This window comes from Mandrillus leucophaeus, unplaced genomic scaffold (assembly GCF_000951045.1).
Source record: "Mandrillus leucophaeus isolate KB7577 unplaced genomic scaffold, Mleu.le_1.0 Scaffold1522, whole genome shotgun sequence".
Classification (NCBI taxonomy): Eukaryota; Metazoa; Chordata; class Mammalia; order Primates; family Cercopithecidae; genus Mandrillus; species Mandrillus leucophaeus.
The window spans coordinates 125588-134615 of NW_012101502.1; the positions used below are offsets into that span (position 1 = coordinate 125588).

Here is a 9028-nt window from a genome sequence, read left to right on the forward strand (position 1 = left end):
TTCCATTGCAGCCTCACTCATACGCACACTCCCACACTCACTCCAACTTGGACATTGTAGATACAACAATTAATCTAATGTGCACATCTTTGGGATATGGGAGGAAACTCACACAGTTGGGGAGAATGTGGAAACCCCACATGGAGAGTTATCCTGGCTGGAAGTAGATTGTTTTTCCTCATCAACGTGTGTGTGTGTGTGTGTGTGTGCACGCGCGTGCATATACTATTGAGGAAACAGTGTCATGAAGGTAAGTAATTTTCAGTATAGAAATCATTCTATAGATAATCTATATAACCAAGCTGTTTTTTAAAGAAAAATTTGGATTGTTTTTGTGTACAGAAAACTCAACAGTGTACATTTAACCCAGGTGAGTGGCAAGTCCTTTACTGTTTAACTTTTCCAGCTTGGCAATGCAAGCTAGAGATTTTGGACCCAGGACGTTGCCTCCTCAGTGCTGACAGATCTCATTATATCTGTCTTTGTAGTTAGTCCTGATAGCTTCCACCAGCTTAGCCAGAGCTCCTTTGTCTTCTGAGTTAACATGTGTGAAGGTGACAGTGGCACAAGTATTTCTGTGGACTAGATGTCTTTTAGGCTTGCCTTCCCTTGATAATACAGTAAGGAACTCCCATCTTAGGATACAGGGCAGGCCTGCAGCAATCAGTTTGGTGAGACCCACATCATATGCAGTCGCTACCATCTGAGCCTTCTTGTTTTCTACCAAGGTGGTCACAATGTTAACCTTTGCTCAAAGGACAGGTGGTATCTTAGTGGGGACATCCTCTTTGCTGGCAGCTTTCTTCTTCTCTTGCTTTGTCTCTGCTCCGTACTTGTGGGTCAGTTTCAGCATTTGAGTAGCTGTTTGGCAGTCCAAAGCCTAGGTGAACTGGTTAATTGCAGGAGACACTTTTCAGCCACTAATAGAAGATAGCTGTTTGCTGATGCAACCGGATGTAGTGGGGCCCTTTGACAAAGCAAGTGAGGTCCCTTCTGAGATGGATGTCCTGTCCAATGCCAAAATTCTTAGACCTTTTCTCAAACAGGGGATTCACCACTTTGTTGGCCTTCTGCGTCTTTATGATAGCAGGGACTGGAGCCACCTTCTCTGCCTTGGCCTTCTTTCCTTTCAGCAGCTTGGGTGGCTGGAGGAAGGAACAAGACCAGACATTTTGTATAAAGGATCTTATGATATTTTATTGTAAAAAATCCTTTCTAGATGGTAACTAAAGGAAATCCTAGTGGTCCTTTAGGTCAAATAAAGAAAATATATTGCATATATACAGCTATTCCCTCATTGTCCTTATGGAAGACTTAGCAAATCACCCATGACACTCTACTTTGGTCCAGAATCAGCCTCATAATCCTTCTTAACACAGTGCTTCAGCCAGCCATCATCAGTTGATTGTAATTGATGTGAGAGATGAAAATAGTGCCATGTATAATCTAGTCGACCTCTCATTTTTCACATGAGGCAACCGAGGCTCAAAGAGGCCAAGGACCTTAAAGGACAGTGTGATAGTGAAATTAGAGCTGATGTTCCCAGATTTTAGTTTCAATGTTCTTTTTACTCCATCATCTACTCAGTGAGCAAACAAAATAGCATGGGTATGGAATTTCCATGCCCTTTTAGAATCAGCCTTATTCAATTTTCTAATCTACAGGTTTCTGAGTTATTGCTATTATTATCTGACCTGTCTACAGTCTTTTTAAATGGGGACAAAAAGTACAGATCCTTGAGCATTTAAATCCCACCCAGCATAAAATCAGCAGAGTATATGAGCTGCTGATGATAAATATTATGTGTATCAAACTGCAATTACCGTAAAAATACAGCATGAAATCTTATCCCAATGTAACTGTAAATCTAATAACAGCAATAACAGAATTTCTTAGAGAAAAAAGCTGCATTGGCCTGTTGTTATTTTTGATCCTAGCTTATTATCTGGGTCAACTGGGAGGTTTCTAGGAACATCAACCATTTTAGTCTTAGTTCTATTTGGTCATCAGAAGCTTATGATGGCCTAGTGCAGTGAAGGAAGCACTAATATACGTGACTGTTTCCTCTTTCTTTAATTCCATGAATACTTGAAGAACAAAGGAAATGAACATACTAGCAATCTGCATTTTGAAAGCAGTCATGCGTATACTTTTCATTGCAGTACGCTTTGATAAAGTATGTAGACTATTCTTTCTGATCTTTACTATCTAAAACTGGATCCTCCTCCTTTCTTTCTACATTTTTGTTGATTTATGTATTGACTGTGTGAATCATAGGGGACCTTCATATAATCCAGTCTGTAGAGACTTGACAGAAAGAGTCATATAAAGAATGCAGAGGCATTCATGTGCTATAGCCTGGAGCTAAATTAAGTAACAAGCAGTAAAAAGCTTTCATAGGTGAGCCTAATGCTTACTAAGTGTTTGCAAGCTTTCAATAAAGAGTTCCAGAATTAGAGCTGTAGGAGAAAAACCTTCTCATTGAGAGTGGACAATCTACTCCAAATCATGGTATATGAAATTAGGCAAAATTGCTTTTAAAAAATGTGCAGAGAAAAGGAGATAGATACAGGCTAACAGGATAAACTGAGCTTGAGTAGATCTTGAGGAAGCTTAGGGCACTTTACCTGATTTGGTTCTGCATCAACAAAACAGGTAAGTGTTTTTTAGGTCAACATTTCTTAAAAAATGGGTTCTGTATTCATGAACCATCTGCTTATTTAAAAATGTGGATCAATAGTTCCTAGTGGCGGAGTCAGACATCTTACAGAAATCTATCTCTACAGTTCACAGAAAGTAGTTTTGTGCTTTAGTTCTCAAGCACTGGAGTTCTGTTATGAGGAACAAAGTTTCCTAATTCACCTTCTTTAAGTGAATTTTTAGGTTTGCCATTTAGGTTCCCAAATTCAGGCCCGCTGAAGCCCATTTACCATTTTTCAACACTAAAAAGAATAGGAAAATGCCCTTTTGTTTCACTTTATAAAATATCAAAAGTATGAATCAGAAAATCATTTTACTTTGGAACAAAGATTTTCTAGGAAATTTAATCTTTTATTATTCAAGATAATTCAACCAAACACTTTGAGCCAATTTTATTTTGTCTACCTCTCATTAAACTAATGCACTTTTTTTTCCTTTTGTTTTTCTAGAATTAATCACACAGATTCCTATAAGTAATTAGGTTTTTCATTCTTTCTAAACTCTTCATCTTAGCACTTCATTCAGTCATGACATAGCAATGTTTGTGGAATCCCAGTTGCTTTTATTGAGAATGGCTATATATTCTCTCATTAAGTCATTATTTTTCTTTATGTTTAATGAGGGAACAAGTAGCCCATTGCCCCAGATTTGAGCATAAAGATGAAATTCACTGGGAAGACATTATGTTTGAAATTTTCCCTAGGGTTCCTCTTCACTGCGTGAATTCAGTTTTAGTGATAAAGCCTAGAAGTTCTCAACATCTCTAAAAATATTATCCTTCTTACTCTAAAGCATGTGGAAAAAGTTGGCTTTGGAGGAGTTATGTTTGGCTAGAAAAGATACTATATCTCATCTCAAGAATGTTAACACATATATATTCATCTCACTCTGCTACCAAGGAAGGGAAGGATGTTCAGATGGACACATCACTTGAATAACTGAGCGATAGAACTGTCTTCTAGGTCACTGTTCCAATTCTGAACTAGCCCATTCTGTCCCTCCCCGCCCCTCCCCCAATTGGAGGAGAATCCTTTGTTGATTCTAACAATACTATGACTAGACAACATTTGGGAGCAAAAATAAAATTAATATGCTTATAAATAGCCTTAAATGAATTGTTTTGTCTTTGTGATAATTCCCTGTGGCTTTATGCTTGTGACTTCCTGCTGCCTGCAAGTGATGTTGGAAAATGGAAACATAGCAGTTTATTCACTTTTCATTATCCTGCATTTCTCAAGCTTGGACTTTGGCAGTTGAAGTAAGATAATCATTTTGTGCCATAAAAGAAGAAAAACGGTTCGCCAACAGGAGCCCAAATTTAACATTAGAAGGCTGGGAAATATGAAAGAGAGGTGATATCCCAGCAACGCTTCTCCAACACAGTAATCTGGCAGTTTCTCTATTCCCAATTTATTTTTAAGAAACAATGTCGCTTTTGTCAGTAAAGACTTAAAAGCAATTTTGAATGTGTGTGGGGAAAAAGTAGCCAGAAAATTTCCCCCTTAACCTGATTTTTATTGCTTGATTTGTGGTTTAAAGTATTTTCATAGTATTTATGAGTAATGGTGGTTTCAGCAAGTATGAATTCCACCATTTTGTCCACAGGATTAGTGGGGAGGGAATCTTGAATTCAGATCTTAGCTTTGGTGCTGGATGCCTTTAACAAAGACATTGCTATAATTGCTTTTCCTTTATCTGTATTTCACTTCTCTTTGGCAGGGTGAAATACCAGTTTATCCCAGGTATTGTCTGAGGAAGGTTTGGGGAGTGATCTGTGTGTTTAGATTTTCTGCCTATCTTTGTTAATGTGGTATGAATAAGGAGCATTTTTTTTGGAGAAAGTGACAGTTTATACAAGTCAGTTCCTTTTTATTTTCTTTATGAATGGTACTGGGGGGCAGCAGGACTTACCGTGAAAACTGTATGGTAACTCTCTATTCTTCTGACTGCCTCCCATGATCCTGTTTAGGAAGCTATTAAGCTTGTGGTTAGGTTACTTCCATTTCCTCGTGACTAAGTTGATGTAATGTTAGTAATATATGCTGAACTTATCTTTCAGTGTGTCAGTAACTGTGCCAATAGGTTTATATGTATGAACTGATTAACCTTTACAACTCCTAGGAGTAGATCTTACTGTTGTCTCCATTTCACAGATGAGGACATATTGGAGACTGTATTCAAATCCAGGCAGTTTAAATATAGAAATATTTAAGAGCTGCTTCATGCTACCTCCTACAGCATGGCTGGGCAGAATAGACACAGAACACTCAGAAATTTGAGTTTTGGGAAACATACAGGAGAGTGATGTGGCAGTGAGATGTTGCCTCCAACATGAATTGTCCTTGTCTTCTAAAAACAGAATCCTGCTGAATTAATGACCAACAGTAATAGCAGCTATACCTCCCAGTTTCCCTTGCCGCTGTAATTATGCTTTGAGCTTTGATTAAGATTAATGACATATAAGTGAAATTTTTATTGGGTAACTTTTACAAACTTCCATACAAGTTAGTCTACCTGCACACTTTGGCTCTATCCTGCTACCTGGAATGTGGATGTCATGGTTGGGACTCTAGCTGCCATCTTGGACTATGAGGTTAAGGTCATATCTAAGGTGGTGGAGTGAGAAGTTGGAAGAAGCCCGGGTTCCTGGTATTTTATAAAGTAGAACCACTACATCAGCTTGGCAGCACTTTACCTCCAGGCTTTTTTGTGAAAGCAAAGTAAACTTCTGTCTCCTTTGAAGCACTATGATTTTGAGTGTCTTTAACTTGCGACTAATTGCTCATTTCATACCTACTTAACAATTTGGATTGTAAGTAGCTTCACTATTTGTGCATGGTAGGCCCTCCATAAATATTTGTTGATCTGTGTTTTTTTATCTCTTCCCATTTTAATATTTAGAATCAGCTATTTGAGTTACTTTATAAGAACAGTGGCAATATGTATATATATTCTACATTCAAAATCATGCTGTAAATGTAAAATAATTGGGCAACAGGGCCTGAATGGTTTTCCTTTTTCTTTAAAGTAACGAGGAAGATCCAAATATTAAAATACAACTTACAAGTATCAAGGTAAGACTCCGTTGCCACATCCATGTAGCAACCAAATGTACTTTAAGTATGTTACTATTTACTACCATTTGACTTTTATTTTATTTTATTTTTGAGACAGGGTCTCAAAAAGAGTGATTACTGGAAAAATCACTTATGGATTTATCTGGATGTTACAAATCAGAATTCTGATATTTAACATTATGGTACATTTATGGTACACTGAAAAAGTACATGGGTGTATGTATGTTTATATTAAAAAGTTATATTTAAAAAGTTCCAAAACCAAATAAGTCCTATAATATCTTATTAATCATAAAAAAGAAAAAGAATTGGCAGGGGACAACATGGCCAACTAGATGCAGGCAGGTGGAACAGCTCTCATGGAGGGACCCAGATGACTGGCACACTCCTAACAGATCTTCTGAGAGAGAGGCACTAAAAATGGACAGACGGAAGACACAGAAGCTGGGCTGAAGGGCGAGAAAGCTGGGAAACCTACATGGGGCTATAGTACATCTACACTCATTCCTGGCCCCTAATGGCTCTGGGGGAACAGGTGAGTTGCACTGGCAAGGAGCAACCTGCTCTTGCCACAGGCCTCTGGAACCCTGGCAAGAGGAGACCCTTTGACCACTATGGATACTCAAGCTGGCATGGAGAGCTGCTTAGAGAAGGGGTAGGGGCAGCAGCCAGCTGATGTGGAGCCCAAAGGGTTTGGTGCAGGACTAGGGGAACTGTCAGTCCTGAACTCTGCAGGGTGGTCTTGCCCATCAGACGAGGCCAGTCTGACCTGAGAACCCCTTGGTCTGCTGTCCTCTCCCAGGGCCCCAACCTGGCTACACCTGCTTGCAGAGCAGCCTTGGGTGCCCTGGGGTCCCACACCATAGCTTCTACACTGGCAGTTTGTGCCTGACTGGTAGAGAGCTCCAGCAGGATGACCCCTACAGCCACGCACCAACCCACATGTTCCCTCCCATACTGCAGCTTTCTTTAGGCCTAAGGCAACTCTCCACATTGCTTTGCTGGCACGTGTCTGTGGAGGTGAGTTTTTCTTTCCTTGACCATCAGCATTCGGGAGTTCAGTCTACCCTTCCTCCCCCAACTGACCTCTGTTGCAGACAGAGTCTTGGTGGGCACAGAGTCAGCCAGCCCTGCCCCAGCCAGTGCTCTGCCCTTATGCTAACACTCCACAGAGAACAGTGGATCCTCCCATGCCCTGAGCAATCACTCCTACTTGCGAGGCACAGAGACCTATGCACCCAGACCTGCACCCATCAGTGCCCCACTCCTGAGCCAAAACACCACTTTCAGGGTGACCACACACACAGTCACCAGCGGAGGACCCCCAGCTGCATTGCCTTTGCCACTGTGGTGAACACTTGCAGGGAGGCGGGCACCCTGGCACCTGCTACACACTCTGCCACAACTGCCGCTATTGCTCCTACTGGCACTTGTGAGCAAGAATGGATCCCACTGTCATCACACTCTGAAACACTTTGGCTGACACCACCCATTGGAGTGTAGTGACCAGTGGTCTAGGAGCACCTCATTCTCCCCCACCCCCCCAGTGAAGTGGATTCCTAACCTCAAGGAGCCAGAGAACAAAGTTGGGGCTCAATACAAGTCCCCCAGAGTTACAGCATGCAGTCCAGGAGTTGAGAGGTAAGCACTGACCCTGTAAAATCTTCCAGAAATGAAGGCAGTTAGCTGAATTCACTTTATACCACAATCAAACATTCAAGGTCATCAAATAGGATAAAAGAAAAAACCCATCCAAAGATCAGGAGCTTTAATGATTGAAGGAAGATAAGTCCACAAAGATGAGAAGGAATCAGCACAAGAACTCTGATGACCCAAAAAGCCAGAGTACCTTATTTGCTCCAAATGACCACATCACCTCTCCAGCAAGGGTTCTGAACTGTATTGAGATGGCTGAAATGACAGGAACAGAATTCAGAATATGGATAGGAATAAAGATCATTGAGCTACAGGAGTATATTGAAACCCAATCCAAGGAGGCTAAAAATCATGACAAAATGATACAGGAGCTGACAGTCAAAATAGCAGCCTAGAAAAGAATCTAACTGACCTGATAGAGCTGAAAAACACACTACAAGAATTTCATAGTGCAATCACAAGTATTAATAGCAGAATAGAACAAGTGGAGGAAAGAATCTCAGATCTTGAAAACTGGCTTTCTGAAATAAGACAGTCAGACAAGAATAGAGAAAAAAGAATGAAAAGGAACAAACAAAACCTCCAAGAAATATGGGATTATGTAAAGAGTCCAAATCTATGACTCATTGGTGTCCCTGAAAGAGATGAGGAAAATGGAACCAACTTGGAAAATATATTTCAGGATATCCAGGAGAATTTCCCCAGCCTAGCTAAAGAGACCAACATTCAAATTCAGGAAATGCAGAGAACCCCTAAAATACTTCACAAGAAGATCATTCTCAAGACATATAATCATCAGATTCTCTCCATGGTTGAAATGAAAGAAAAAGTGTTAAAGGCAGCTAGAGAGAAAGGTCAGGTCACCTACAAAGGGAAGCCCATCAGACTAACAGTGGACCTATCAGCAGAAACCATACAAGCCAGAGGAGATTGGGGGACAATATTCAACATTCTTAAAGAAAAGAAATTTCAACCCAGAAATTTTTATCTAGCCAAACTAAGCTTCATAAATGAAGGAGAAATAAGATCCTTTTCAGACAAGCAAATGCTGAGGGAAATTGTTACCATCAGAACTACTTTACAAGAACTCTTAAAGGAAGCACTAAATATGGAAAGGAAAGACTGTTATCAGCCACTACAAAAACACACTGAAGTACACAGACAAATGACACTATAAAGCAACTACATAAAAAATCTGCAAAACAAACAGCTAACATCATGATGACAGGATCAAATCCACACATATCAGTACTAACCTTGAATGCAAATGGCTTAAATGCCCCAACTAAAAGGCACAGAGTGGCAGGTTAGATAAAGAACCAAAAATCATTGGTATGCTGTCTTCCAGAGACCCATCTCACATGCAGAGACACACATAAATTCAAAATAAAGGGATAGAGAAAATATACCAAGCAAATGGAAAACAGGTAAAAGCAGGGGTTGCAATCCTAGTATCTGACAAGACAGATGTTAAGCCAACAAAGATCAAAAAAGGCAAAGAAGGGCATTACGTAATGGTAAAGGGGTCAAGTGAACAAGAAGATCCTAAATACCTATGTGCCCAACCCAGGCGCACCAAGATTCATAAAGCAAGT

At 40.1% G+C, this 9028-nt stretch overlaps 1 pseudogene; it reads right to left on the reverse strand.

Moving 5' to 3' along the window:
- Window positions 1-361: 361 nt before the first annotated feature.
- On the reverse strand, window positions 362-2142 carry LOC105535980 (annotated as a pseudogene).
- Window positions 2143-9028: the final 6886 nt, after the last annotated feature.